Source organism: Oryctolagus cuniculus, chromosome 15 (assembly GCF_051225735.1).
Source record: "Oryctolagus cuniculus isolate XC-2025 breed Fujian yellow rabbit chromosome 15, ASM5122573v1, whole genome shotgun sequence".
NCBI classification, from domain to species: Eukaryota; Metazoa; Chordata; class Mammalia; order Lagomorpha; family Leporidae; genus Oryctolagus; species Oryctolagus cuniculus.
The window spans coordinates 80,679,792-80,695,072 of record NC_142881.1 but is presented as its reverse complement, the minus strand read 5'-3'; the positions used below and the strand labels follow the sequence as shown (position 1 = coordinate 80,695,072).

The 15,281-nt window shown below is 47.5% G+C and overlaps 1 long non-coding RNA gene across 8 annotated transcripts in view; it reads left to right on the top strand.

Moving 5' to 3' along the window:
• The window catches only part of LOC149122102 (uncharacterized), a 140,324-nt gene that overhangs the window by 103,794 nt on the left and 21,249 nt on the right, over nt 1-15,281 (top strand). For 6 of the 8 annotated variants that reach the window (XR_016221077.1, XR_016221076.1, XR_016221068.1 and 3 more), the window contains 2 exons: nt 2,112-2,229; nt 10,603-10,779. This is a non-coding gene — a long non-coding RNA (uncharacterized LOC149122102). The remainder of the gene's footprint in view (nt 1-2,111; nt 2,230-10,602; nt 10,780-15,281) is intronic. The other 2 variants (XR_016221066.1, XR_016221072.1) reach the window with 1 other exon arrangement.

Sequence of the window (15,281 nt, the reverse complement as noted above, 5' to 3'; positions counted from 1 at the left end):
TGGGAAAAATGCAAAGCCCTTTGTCCTATGCCTTCTGAGCAAAGCTACTGAGCCACTATTCCTGCTTTGGAAACTGAAGATGGCCAAGCACTTTGCACCAGTATCTGAGTTCTCAGGGTCTGCAGGTGTCTCCCTTGGCTAGGTGGCTTGAGGGGAAATTACCCCACCTCTAGTCCTTTTCCCACAAGCAGGTGCCATAGAAGATGGGTTTCTCTTTTGCATCCAACAGTGTTTCAGGGCACCATGACCTCTTCTCAGGAGAGTTCTATGCAGTTTCCTCCTCTTAACCCACAGTCTCCCCTTTCTCTAGAGACCAAGTCCCCTTTCTTCAGAAGTCAAGCCTCCATACAATATTCTCAAAACGTGTTCCCAGGACCAACAACATCAGCGTCATGTGGGAACTTGCAAGAGATGGAGATCTCAGTCTGTACCCCAGACCTGTTGAATCAGAAACCCTGGGAGTGGATCCCAGTGAAATTCTGAGGCACTTTAAGGTTTGAGATCCACTGTTTTTGGCCCCAAAAGAAGCTCATTTTGTTGTATTGAGGATTTCACAGTAAAGGAGGAGGCTGGCATTCAGTTTTTATGGCAAAATCTCTTTGCACCAGTCATCCCCATGCCACCTCTGCCAGCAGCGTCAACTCCATCGTTTGATCTTCCTTTAGCTCTGAAGAGCTTTCGAACTGAGCCTCACCCTTTGATGCTCCCTCTGCTTTGCTTCTCTTTGAGAAATTCATTCTCATTGTAGGTGAACTTTGACACCTCTTCACTGTATTGGCAGGTCCTTGACAGACTGTAAACATAAGGGACTTGTCTTTGAGGCAGGATGTGCAGGATTAGTCTAGACAAGGGCAGGAGTGACAGTACCTACAGAGAGATGAGGAAGGAAGATGACCCAGCTTGGGCTGTAACTTGTCCCCTACTTGCGGACAGTGGAGTGAATGTATATTCAGGGTCCATGCGGGGTTAATCCAGAAACAGGTGGTTGCACCTGTTTAGGGTGGGGAGCAGTAATGTTGCCAGATCTGGGGACTGGATCCCTGGAGCTCAGCTGTCCTGGGCAGAGAGACATGGAGAAGATCATGGTTGACAATGGACGCTTAGGAAGGGCAGGCAGCAAGGAGTTTGGACCAAGGTGGCTGTCATGGGAAGCTGCAGAGGACAGTGTTCTGGAAGGGCGTCCACAGCAATGGTCATGTGGTGTGAAAGTAACTGAATTTTAGAGGAAAAGTCAGTATCAAAAGATACTGCAGATTTTACAATGACCATGTCAGAGGGCTTGAAGCCTGTGAGAATTGAGATGGTCAATAATATTATGAGCCCAGGTTAATAGGAAAAGGGCTGTAGTCAGCAGGTATTCCAGCGTGCCTCGGCCTTTATGTGCAAGCCCTTTGTGCCTGGGGACAGCCTTCACTAGCCCACATTCCTTTATCTGTGGATGGGGCCACTTGGTGACAACCCATAGCCTCTCTTATTGCAGAACCCATTTATGGCTTCCATTTGTGATGGAAGCAGAGCTAGATAGCTGGTGCTGGGATTCTTCTTATTTGCACATTCAGTGTGTGAGGTTAGAGGAGTTTGATGTTCATTTCATTCTCCAGTGTGACTGCTGACATGATGAAAGACGTATCTGTCTGGACCCAAGCAGTCTCTTTAGCAGGAATAATACCCAGCTGCTTCAGAGGTTCATCTGTGGACCTTTTTCTAAAACTGATGGGTGATTTCTGTAGGTGACAAAAGGCCCGAAGGCCTCATTGTTGGTCATAATAGCTACACACTCACACACACACACACACACACACACACCCTGAGGACCAGTGTCTCTCAATTAGTGTTAAGGGTTGATTATTTTCAGAGGCCTCATTCCATCCATCTCATCTGGATGACCTTGCTCCATACTGTGAGATGGGTTTCATGTGGGGCATGTAAGGAACTAAGCCCAAAACAGATTTTAAAAGATGATACATACCATGTGGAGAATAATCTTAGCTATCTTAAACATTTGTGAGTTCACATACAGGCTTGACAGTTACATTGCCTATGACTGCGTTTTCAGAGGGTGATAAACTACCCAAGAATGGGGGAATCAAAGAGTTCTTTGTCTTCCTTAGGTTATCCTCATGACTCCTGGGGCCACAGCTAGTGCAGGAGTTTTGCGGTATTGATGATACAGGAGACACATGCCTTTTAAGAAAGGAGGAAGAACTTCAGTTGTACACCATTTTCCGAGTGAGTACTGGATGTTGTGGATGTTGGGTTCCACAATAGGGCTGCATATTCTTTTGACAGTTTTCCAACACTATGTCCCATCCTGTTGAGTGTGGATGGGTTTGTGACTACTTCACCAAGAGAGTAGGGCACAAGGGATGCTGTGTGACTTCTGAGGCTAGATCAAGGGAGCCAAGCAGCTTCTGCCTGGTTTTCTGGAATTCTCACCCCTGGAACCCTGAGCCTCTGTGTGATAAGTCTGACTACTTTACAGTGTTTTAATGGAGAGGTCACATTTAGGTGCCCTGAGCCCACCTTCTACACCTTTGAGATAAATCTAGCCAAGCCATTTGTAACAAGTCCATGCATTCAAGTCTTACTGGCTGGGCACCTAAACCTTGTGGAGTGGATATGAACCATCCTTGATCTGCCCAACCCAGATTTCTGACCTACTGAATCTGAGAGAATAATAAAATGATGTTCTGTGCCACTGAACTTTGAGGGGGTTGTTGTGTAGCAGTAAATAAGTAGAACAGTAGGTAAGACTGGAATTAACATAGTAACAATAGCTACATATGGTACTATTCTTGTTCTACGTATGGCAAAATAGGTCAAGCCAAAGTATTTCTAGTTAGCTTCAGGGGTGGGGGAATGGAGTAATAGTGATATCAAGATAAGTGTATCTTTATTTGAAGACAACCATGTGTCTCCTTGGGGAAGTACCCCAGAGAATTTTCAGGTTGGGGACTGGTCACCCAGGCATAACTGGCTGGTTGGTTTCAGGTGAACCATGTATGTGTCAGCATTCATGACCTCATTGGAGATCATTAAGCTGTCCAGTTCCCACTGAGACCCTGTGGACAGGAATGGTTTTGGTGTAGTAGGTTGTTAACAAGGAATTACTACCACAATAGTGCTGTAGAACATGCCTGTCCTCCCCCCAGTGGTTTAATGAAAAAGCGTTGATTTATCTCATGAGTCTAGCACAGAGATCTGAAGGAGAAGTCGTGAGGACTTTGCTGTTACCCGCAGCATCACCACTTGAGCTGTGCAGGGGGTTGTCCTGCTGCTGGGGCATCCCCATGTCAGTGCTTCAGCCACCAAGGGGGAAACTGCCGCTGCTGATGGCGCCTCTGATAGTGAGCTGAGAGTGCTAAAAGATGCTGGAGTAACAGCCACAGCTCTGCTCCAGGTGCCAGAACTGGAAGCAGGAAGAGTCCTTTCTTTCCTTTACCTATTTCTAGTGTCCTTCCCTTGACTCAGTGTTGGCCCAAAACTAACAGGAAGGAGGGACAAGGGATTCTGGGCAATGTAGTTTTTGAACTGCCTGCTCTAGAATCGCACAGCACAGGGAGGTGGGTGGGGAGTGGTTCCAGGGCTAAGAAACAGTAGGCAAATGACTGACACACTTAGGAATCTTAATTCTTGAAAACTTTAAGAGAATCTTTCAAAATATTGTTGACAAATCACAATAAATTAGAACTCTTTTTGCTAAGAAAAATATAATCCTGGGCCAATGTTGTGGCACAATGGATTAAACCACTGTCTGCAACACCAGCATCCCATGTAGGAGCCCCAGTTTGAGTCCCAGCTGCTCTGGGACTTGGGGCCAGGCCACCCACATGGGAGTTCCTGGCTCGTGACTTTGGCCTGGCCCAGCCCTGGCTATTGGGACCATTTGGGGAATGAACCAACAGGTGGATGATGTCTTTCTCTGTATGTCTCTCCCTCTCTGTCACTCCACTTTTCAAATACATAAATCTTTAAAAAGTATATAATCTGAATGCAAGACAACTTAAGCAAAAGCAAATTTGGACACCTAAAGCTGAATACTCAAAAAAAAAAAAAAGCTAGATATACAGGATTAAGTGAAGTCTTCAGCACTTAGTTTCTCTCCATGTCTACTTTCTCACTCTATTTTCTTTCTTTTTTGCTTTCCCATTCTTAGGCAGGATCTCTTATATGGTAACAAGACTCTCAGTAGATTTGGTACAATAACTTCATAGCCACAAAAATAATGGGGGGGGAGGTGGGCATTTGGCTTTAGCAGTTAAGACTCTGGTTAAGATACCAGTAAAGATGCCTGCATCCCATGTCAAAGTACTTGGGTTTGATTTCTGACTCTTAACAAGCAATTCCAGCTCACTGCAGACCTTGTGGGTTGAGGTGGGTGGAGAGACAGCAGATGATGGCTCAACTAGTTGGTTCCCTGCACCTTTGTGGGAGATCTGGGCTGAGTCCCAGGCTTCTGAGTTCTGGCTCCAGTCTGGCTCAGCCCTGGCTTTTGTGGGCCTTTGGGGAGTGAACTAGACAATGGAAACTTTCTTTCTCTCCCTCCCTCACTCTCTGATTCTCTCTCAAATAAATAAATCAAATTTTACAATTAATAGGGATTCTTCCTCTCCCTTTCAGTTCTTCCACCCACATTCTTGAGCCAGTACTGATTGGTTCTGAAATGCCATGTGCTAGATTGTGCTAGGTTCAGCCACTTAAATATAGCTGGAGTTCAAGGATTGGATCCTGCTAGCTTCAAGGTTGGGGTAAACTCCCTCCCAGGATCTCTCAACTCTGAGAGGACTGACAGACTCAACCAGGAACTTTGACAGCTGACACACATACTCATCATGAGAAAATCTCTTGTTCCTAGTCAGACCTTTGTAGCTTTTTCACCTGAGTGGAGCTCCCCAGCTCAGCACAACAGGACTCTGGGGACTTCTGAGCACTGAGAATTTCACTTCTTAGGGAATCTCAGTTGCCTTCCTGGAGTCCATTCCCTTTCTGAGAGAGCCCCTCATTTCCCAGCCTTGCAGGAATCACCCTACACCAGCTTCAGCTGTGGGCTCCGAACACCTGGAGCCAATCAGTACTCCCTACCTTAGGGCCCTGTTCTGTGTTCATGGACTGTGTGGGGAGCACGGGAATCCCAGAGAAAGCTGGGGCATGGATTCTCTTTGCTGTTCTTGAATAGTAATAGAGAACATTGCTATTGTTAAATCCACTATTGCATCCGTTGCTGGTACTACCATTACTGTGATTACAAAAAACAACAGTGACTCTTGTAGAACTATGCTATATATAAATAAATATGTATGTATACATGTTCTTTATATATATTGCCTCACTTAGGAAAACAACCTTGTAGGGTAGAGGTCATTACTGTTCTCATTTTAAAGAAAAAAATTTGAACCAGAGAAGTTAAGTACTTGCCCAAGGTCACAGAGGTGAAGTGCTGTGGTTTGGATTTAAAACAAGGTACACACGTTCTGCTTTGTGAAACTTGTAACTGGGGAAGACCTAAGTGGAAGTCTGAAGGTAGTGGGAGGCCACCATGTGGCACTGAGGTGTGCACAGATGGAGAGGAAGCAAAGGTGCTGTCTTGCATGTCCAGTATCAAGTTCTTCCTGCAGCCAGAAATACCTAATTCTGCTCTTGTAAGTTACATGAATCAGTGGATTTTTCTGTATGACTTCAACCCTTGTGAGACAGGTTTCTTTGCCTTCCAACTGAACGAAACCACATGCAGAAGCTGGTTCCAGGGAGCAGAGGTTGACAGTGCTGGACACTGATGTGGCATTGACTGAGCTGACATGTGGAGAGGGGTAATGAGAGGAAAGCCTCCACTGCCGGCAGCAGGATTAACACTACTGGTTATGCTGCAGTGCGTTAACTGCTCAATTGCCCCCTGTTGGTTTTTGATATTCAGACCACTTATCTTTCAAGCTGTAGCATTAGGGGTCTTGGAGAAAATTAGGATGTTGAAGTTGGCCACTTGTTACAGCCTCCAGGAAGGCCTGCTCCAGTTATCTAATGATATGTACCAAACTGCTCTGAAACGCAGCAGCTTAAAACACACATTTATTATGAGCATTCACAGTATGTGGGGTGCCTGGGCTCACTCAGTAGTCAGTGCCTGGAGTCCATCATGTTGCCATCCACTGATGGACTAAGAAAACTCAGCTGGGTTGGACGTGCAGACTGGTGCTCTCACAGGGCATGGAGTTGATGTGGGTGGTTTTCTGGGAGTTAAGCTGTTGACCTGAGTGCCTTCAGGTGGCATCTGTAATCATGGAAGCTGATTATTTTGGGTTAAGATTTATTTATTTTAGGGCCGGCGCCGCGGCTCACTAGGCTAATCCTCCGCCTAGCGGCGCCGGCACACCGCGTTCTAGTCCCGGTCGGGGCGCCGGATTCTGTCCCGGTTGCCCCTCTTCCAGGCCAGCCCTCTGCTGTGGCCAGGGAGTGCAGTGGAGGATGGCCCAGGTGCTTGGGCCCTGCACCCCATGGGAGACCAGGAAAAGCACCTGACTCCTGGCTCCTGCCATCAGATCAGCGCGGTGCACCGGCCGCAGCGCGGCGGCCATTGGAGGGTGAACCAACGGCAAAGGAAGACCTTTCTCTCTGTCTCTCTCTCTCACTGTCCACTCTGCCTGTCAAAAAAAAATAAAAAAAAAAAAAGATTTATTTATTTTAAAGACAGAGTGACAGAGAGAGAGAGAGAGATCATTCATTCATTCACTGGTTCATTCCCCAAATGTCTACAGCAGGCTGGGGCTAGTCCATGCTAAAGCCAGGAGCCCAGAACTCCATCTGTGTCTCCCATATGGGTGGGATGGGCCTAAGCACTTGAGCTATATACCACTGCTTTTCCAGGTACAACGGAGTGAACTGGATTGGAAGTGGAGCAACTGGGACTCAAAACAGAAGTTTGACATGAGATTCTGGTGTTGCAGGCTGAAGCCATGGAGCCACAACCCTGGGCCCTAAGCTCTGTTTTAAGAGGGTGTGTCCTGGGGCCAGCACTGCCTGCAGTGCTGGCATCCCATATGGATGCTGGTTCAAGTCCCGGCTGCTCCACTTCCAATCCAGCTCTCTGCTATGGCCTGAGAAAGCAGTGGAAGATGGCCCAAGTGCCTGGGCCCCTGCACCCGTGTGAGAGACCCAGAAGAAGCTCCTGGCTTCTGGCTCCTGGCTTCGGATTGGCACAGCTCTGGCAGTTGTGGCCAATTGGGGAGTGAACCAACAGATGGAAGACCTCTCTCTCTCTCTCTCTCTCTCTCTCTCTCTCTGCCTTTCCTTCTCTCTCTGGGTAACTCTTTCAAATAAATAAATCTTTAAAAAAAAAAAAGGGCATATCCCAAGCATTCAAAAGGCCTGGATTTTAAGCTAGCATTCTGTCACTTATGAGAGAGTCAGATGAACCCATTAGTTTTCAGAGGAAAGGGTCACAGAAGGGCAGGCTTGCTGGGAGGTACAGCTTTCTGGGATCAGCACGGTGCGCCAGCCACAGCGCACCATCCGCAGTGACCAACGTAAAAAGGAAGAACTTTCTCTCTGTCTCTCTCTCTCTTGCTGTCCACTCTGCCTGTCCAAAAAAAAAAATGCCAGAAAGAATTCAACTTTCCTTGGACTGCCACGGGCCCTGGGGAACACAGAGGGACTGACTCTACTGGATGCAGATCTTTATCCCTGTTCCTCCCTGGTAGCAGGAAGAGCAACACCTGCTGAGCCTTGCACCGACCACCCAAAGCAAGTCAAGGGGATTCTAAGAGAGGAAAACCTCTTGACGTGGTGGGGGTGCACAGGTGAGATTGCTGTTTATCAACCCAGATTGGCTTAGAGCAGCACCATTTATACTCTCCCAGATACCAGTCTGCTGGAGTGAATGAATCTGCCTCTTACCTCAGGTGTGTATGTGACCTGGGGCACCTCAGATGTATTCCACTGTGGCCCAGGGAGCAGCCACTGGAGGGAAAGTTTTCTTAGGGAAATAGCACACATGGGAGAGGGGGACCCCACCCAGGCCAGCACATCTCAAGCTGTTGTTTGCAGGGCGTCTGCTAACAATTCATTGGCCAAGAGCTGAGCACCTTCAGAGCACTGGGTATTCCCATTCCCAAGAAGGTTGGCCATGGATGTTTTGAATAACATTAGAAGCCTGAGCTGTATTGGGTTCAACTGCTACCTGTAGCATCCTATATGAGCACTGGTTCAAATTTGGCTTTTCTTCTGATCCAGCTCCCTGCTAATGTGCCTGGAAAAGCAGTGTTGAGTGGCCCAAGTACTGGGGCTCCTGCCACCCACATGGGAGACCCAGATGGAGTTCCAGGGTCCTGTGTCAGCCTGGCCCAGCCTCGGCTGTTGCAGCCATTTGGGGAGTGAACCAACAGATGGAAGATCTCTTTTTGTCCCCCCCTCCACCTCTAATTCTGCCTTTCAAATAAATAAATCTTAAAATAATCGAAATTCTGTGCCTGCAGAATCTTACCTGGGTGTGTCTGGCATAAAAGGGAGAAGTCTGGATCTGCCTGTAAAGTGTTAGCCATCCTTGTCATGGAGCAGCAGCATAACACATGGTTGGGATTTTCTGTTATTTTTCACATTTCATACACTTATGATGTCATGTTTTCATAATCAGAACACACATGACAGAGAAAATGCCTTCTGAGAAGCCTTGTCCTTCTCAGCTGAGGGAAACAAGAACAAGACAGCCTCGATGGAGGGGATGAGGGCTGGGACTTTGGTTTTTCATCCCAGTGGTTTGCAAAGGAAAAGTGAATGCTGCAAAACCCACCTTGTTTTCTAAGCTTGTTCAATTCTGTGGTCAGGGCAGAGGCTAAAGAGCTGCTGTTTATAAGACGTTGACTTTTATTCAGGGCCGAGTGACAGGAAACTTTTGGTGGAATGGATGTGCATGCTCCGTCCTGTTAAGAAGGCGATTAGTGCCTGGGTCAAGGATGCTCACTGTCTTCTCGGATTCCTCTGCTCTCCCTGTCCCCATCTGCAAAATGCCAAGGCTGAGTGCAGTGATCGGTGAGGTCCCTTGCAGATGTCACTTCCAGTAATTCCAACATTCCTCTAGCAGCTTGGTTATCTCCAGATCTAACACGTTAAAAGACGCACCCCAAAGGAAGAGTTCTAATTCCCTCCCTGGCCTCGTGCTGACGTCTTTATGGTAGCTCACACAGAAGCACATGTGGGAGTTTCTTTTATTATGTTTCCCAGTTGCACAAATATTAATAGGTATTGTGGAAATTTAAAAACACAAACAGGATGGGCGTTTGATGTGGCACTTGAGATGCTCGCTGTTCCGGAGCCCTCGTCCCCTATAGGAAGGCCTGGGGTGGAGTGCCCATTCCGCTTCTGATTCTGTCTTCCCACTAGTGCACAGTAGGCATTAATGGGAGGAATCGGTGATGGCTGAAGTGCTTGGGTCCCTGCTACCCATGTGGGAGTCCTGAATTGAGTTCTAGGCTCCTAGCTTCAGCTTGACCCAGCCCCTGCTGTTGCATGCTTATAAGGACTGAACCAGTGATGAAAGTTCTCTCCGTCTGTCTCTCTGCCTTTCAAATAAAAATTAAATATTAAACAAAATTAAGGGCTTAGCCTCCATCTGCCTTAAAAAAATAAAAATACAGAGAAAAAATTTACTTATAATTCCACCACTGTTAACTTCTTTTTTTTTTTTTTGACAGGCAGAGTTAGACAGTGAGAGAGAGAGAGAGAGAGAAAGAGAGAGAACAGTCTTCTTTCCATTGGTTCACTCCCCAAATGGCCACCACAGCTGGCGTGCTGCCCTGATACGAAGCCAGGAACCAGGTGCTTCCTCCTGGTCTCCCATGGGGGTGCAGGGCCCAAGCACTTGGGCCATCCTCCACTCCCTTCCTGGGCCACAGCAGAGAGCTGGACTGGAAGAGGAACAACCAGGACAGAATCCGGCACCCCATTGGGGACTAGAACATGGAGAACTGGTGCCACAGCTGGAGGATTAGCCTAGTGAGCCACAGCACTGGCCCACTGTTAGCTTTTATAATACATTTCCAGTATTTTTCCATTGCATGTGTACCAGAACTATCTTGAACAACTATTTATTTATTTGAAAGGCAGAAAATGAGAGAGAAATAAATCCACTGGTTCACTCCTTAAGTGCTTGCAACTTCTGGGCGTGGGCAAGGCTGAAGCCAGAAACCAGTAACCTATCCTGGTCTCCCGTATTAGCGGCAGGAATTTGAACAATCATCTGCTGCTTCCAAGGTGTGTTTGCAGGGGGATGGATCAGAAGTGGGTAGCCAGGACTCTAATAAGCACTCTAATAATCAGTTGCTGATCTCTCAAGTGGTGGCTGAACCTGCTGTGCCACAATGCCCTCCCCTGAACTGACCTCATTTTTATTTTTGCTTTATAAGTTGTGACATTTCCTGTACAATTATCTTCTAATCTATTATTTTAATAATTACTAAACTAATATTTTTAATAATTATTAAACTAATAACTTCTAAACTAACATTTTAATAATTTCATAATAATAACATTATTAAATGAGATTTAATAATTTAAAAAATTTTCTTCATGGATTACAGTAGCAGTAACCCATTTTTGACCTTTATGTGTTTTCAGTGTGGGGAATGGATGAAGAGTTTGAACAGCCTGGGTTTAAATACTGGATCTAGGATTCCTTACAGAGTGTGTGACTGGCCAGAGGTCCTGACACCTTTAAGACTCAAATGGAAACACAGCATCTACTATCTATGGAAGATTTCTTGTGAAGATGAAATAATACTGGTTATGACACAGGTCAGTGTCCCAGTCATGCATCCCATGCTTGCTCCCCACCCTGTCTTCTGCCTTCATTAGCAGCTTCACTTTCCACAGAGGACCCTCCAACTCTCTCTGTGGAACCAGAAAAGGAAGGCTGCAAACACTTGGCAATTAGATCATAGTATTTCTGATTTGAGTAAAAGATATGTACACATACATACACACACATATGTATAAGCCTGTATATATACTTATAAAAGGTAAATATATATATATATATACACACACACATATATATATATATATATATATTCATTCTTGTGAGGTGATTGCTCTTGTCCCCAAGCTGGGTACAATACAGCATGAGTTAACCAGGTGTTTGGGTATCCCCAGCACCAGACAACCCTGTGAAGTCAGCTAGGGGCCATATGCCCATTGCATTTCTCTGTGGAGAGGACATGCAGTAGATGAGGGTACCCAGAGCACCCACGGATCCTTGTATTAGGGACTCTTGTGTCCCTAGCTGCTCAGCCTCCAAATGATCCATCCTTTATATTAACAATACCATGTAGGGCAGACTAGAACATGTTTGATCCCTAGGCCCCTGTCCCTTAGAGGCTGATGGTGACATGAAGGACAAGCTGTCCCCTGTAAAGGAGGGAGGTTTACAGAAACAGAGCTCCTTTAAGATAATTTCTTACAAGTATAATTACCCTTTTAAGTTTGGGCAGCTTTAAGGCTTTAATAAATATACACTATTTTGCCCTCAGAATGATTTCAGAAATTTACACTCTGTTTTCATGTGTTTTTACCAAAATTAGGATAAAATACATAGCTAAATTCCACTATTATGATTCTAAAATTAATATTTACATGCTTATTGAAAGAGCACCCAATTTTTTAAAAAATCCAGCGCATTTTTCTACAAAATGAGCTCTGCATCATTATTTTTAATGCAAGCTAGCATTCCATGGTATCATAGTGTTTGATGTAGTCAGGTATTTATTAATTAGTTTAGATAAATTATTTTGTTGTTTGCTGTGGGGAGCAATCCGGACTAGACTAAGTTACTCGAATTAGGACTTATTCTATGCATCTGCTCTCCCACAATATGGCGCTGGGAGAGAAGTAAACAGCTTCCGCACAGCTGCCTCCAGTTCAACTAATAAACTGTAGGACTTGCTCCTGATTGGAGGAGAGCAGCGTACTCGGCGTGTGGGCAGCCGAGTTGGGATTGGCAGAGGAGGACTATAAAGGAGGAGAGAGACGGCATGCATCGGGAACATCTATGGGGAACATCTAAGGGAATCCGTGCAGCCCCCGAGAAAGCCGGCCAGCGGTGTGCCGCTCCCCTGCGGAAGTGGGGAATGTGGCCAGGGGGAACTGCCCTTCCACGGAGGTGGAAGGGATAGTAGCCAACCCGGGAAGAACCAGCAGCAAACCCGGGGAGGGCCGAGCAGACGAAAGAACAGCGCAGGGTCCTGTGTCGTTCCTCCACGAAGAGGGGGAGCGACATAATGGTGCCGTGACTCGGATATGAAGCCTAGGCAGGGTTTAGTGTCGTTCCTCCATGAAGAGGGGGAGCGACATAATGGTGCCGTGACTCGGATAGGAAACCTGACTCGGATAGGAAACCTAGCTCGGATAGGAAACCTAGGACGGATATGAAACTTAGGAGGGAAGAAACGGGAAGAACTGGGAAATTACCGGAGAGAGAGACTAGCAAACAGCCTAGGGAAAAGCCGGACGAAAAGGGTGCCGGAAGAAGCTATTGAAAGCCTAGGCATAGACTCAGATACGGACTACGGACTACGGGGGGAAGCTGGGAGAAATCTCTAAGGTCGAAAGCGAAAGTGAAAGCTAGAACAAACAGACTCGGATGCGGACTGTGGGGAGAGGCCAGGTGAAATGAGGGAGGAGTATTGTTGGAGGAAAGCTTGGGGAAACATACCGGGTAGAGAAAAGTGTTAGGGAAATTGAAGCCGCGGGGGGCAGGCCGAGGCGGATACGAAAGCCACTTTGGGATTCTCAAGTTAGCCCGGGAATAGGGGGCGAAAAGTTGAAACCAGAAGCTGAAACGTGAGCCTGGTTGGGATCCGTCTGATTAGCCCGGGGAGCAAAGGACGGGAAGCCAAACCGTGGGGCGGAGACGTACGCTGGGTTGAATTCGCCAGGCTAGCCCGGGGAACTTAGATTGAATGCTAGTGGCGGACACGTAAGCTACGCTGTGTTACTCGCGGAAGCCGCCGCGTGCAGAGAGCATGGGGCGTGAATAGATAGGGAACGGGGCTGGCGCGAGGCTGTGGTTCAGACGCGAAAGGGTTAAGCGTGGAGACCGCGGAGCGCGCGAAGCCGAGCCGCGCAAAGCCGGGAAGCTGCGCAGATGAGAGAGGCGCGCGGGCTGAAGCGGCGCAGAGCCGGGAACCCACCGGCGGGGCGAGGTGCCGGAAAGCCGCAGGGATAAGAGAAACAGAAGCTTAGAAGTAAGATGAGAGAAATAGGAATGCTGGAAGATAGAAGTAAAATGGGAGAAATAGGAATGCCCGGAGATAGAGAAAGAGAAATAGAAAGGCCTCCCTACAACACTGCAATGTGAGAGCTTGGATTCGGTCTGCCTGATTAAATGAGGCGATGAGCACCTGGGCGGCTAGCAGCTTATGCGCCGCAGGTCACCGAAGACAGGCACGAATTAACATCAGTAAGGCTTCCCCACAATACAACCATTAGGAGGCTTGGATTTGGTCTGCCTAATTAAGGCGGTAAGCGCCAGCAAGCAGCTCGACCAGAGTATGAGCTGCAGGTCACCGAAGATAGGCACAAACCAACACTAATAAGTCTCCCCCACAATACGGCAATGAGAAGGCTTGGATTCGGTTTGCCTGATAGGTTTTGTAAACACCTGCAGGCAGTTCTAGCAGAGCAGAGCATGCGCTGCAGGGCACCGAACACAGGCACGCATCAGCGCCTAAAAACCTCCTCACAACATGGCGAAGAGAGGACCCGGATTCGGTTTGCCTGATAGGACTTGTAAGAGCCTGTGGCAACTCTAGCAAGTAGAGCAGAGTGTGTGCCGCGGGACACCGAAGACAGGTGCGTATCAACGCTAAAAAATAAAAAGAAAGGGGGATCTGTGGGGAGCAATCCGGACTAGACTAAGTTACTCGAATTAGGACTTATTCTATGCATCTGCTCTCCCACAATATGGCGCTGGGAGAGAAGTAAACAGCTTCCGCACAGCTGCCTCCAGTTCAACTAATAAACTGTAGGACTTGCTCCTGATTGGAGGAGAGCAGCGTACTCGGCGTGTGGGCAGCCGAGTTGGGATTGGCGGAGGAGGACTATAAAGGAGGAGAGAGACGGCATGCATCGGGAACATCTATGGGGAACATCTAAGGGAACCCGTGCAGCCCCCGAGAAAGCCGGCCGGCGGTGTGCCGCTCCCCTGCGGAAGTGGGGAATGTGGCCAGGGGGAACTGCCCTTCCACGGAGGTGGAAGGGATAGTAGCCAACCCGGGAAGAACCAGCAGCAAACCCGGGGAGGGCCGAGCAGACGAAAGAACAGCGCAGGGTCCTGTGTCGTTCCTCCACGAAGAGGGGGAGCGACAGTTTGCTAAATTTTACAGTGAGTCTTGAACATATATCTTCATAAATTTGTTCAATTATACTGTCAGTATAAATTTTAGAAATGAACTTGCAGAGTTAAAGGATAGTCAAGGGGCTGGTGTTGTGACGCAGTGCGGTAAGCCACTACTGGCATCACACACTGGAATGCTGGATTGAGTCCTGGCTACTCATCCAGCTTCCTGCTAATGTGCCAAGGGAGGCAGCAGCAGAAGGCGAAGATGGCCTAGGTGTTTGGGCCCCCCACCAGCCATGTGAGAGATCTGCATAGAGTTCCTGGCTCTCAGCTATACCCTGGCCCACACTTCACTTCTGTGGCCATTTGAGGAGTGAACCAGTGGATACAAGATCTCCCTCTCTCTCTCTCTCCCTGCCTTTCAAATAATTTTTTTTTAAATAATCTTTAAAGAATAAAAATAGGCTGGTGCCGTGGCTCACTAGGCTAATCCTCTGCCTGTGGCGCCGGTACCCCGGGTTCTAGTCCAGTCGGGGTGCTGGATTCTGTCCCGGTTGCTCCTCTTCCAGTCCAGCTCTCTGCTGTGGCCCAGGAGGGCAGTGGAGGATGGCCCAAGTGCTTAGGCCTTGCACCCACATGGGAGACCAGGAGGAAGCACCTGGCTCCTGGCTTCGGATTGGTGCAGTGCGCCGGCCATAGCAGCCATTTGTGGGGTGAACCAAGGGAAGGAAGACCTTTCTCTCTGTCTCTCTCTCTCTAACTCTGCCTGTCAAAACAAACAAACAGAATAAAAATAAAGGATAGGCAGTCTTAGGACTTTCTGTTTTAAATCTACTCATTATCAGATCACTCCTAAAAAGGTTATGCTAACTTTGCCTCCTGCTAGGAGTAACCGATTCTGAATGACATTGATGACATTGATTATTGTTATTTTTAGCTTTGCTTTTTTTTTTGGATCAAA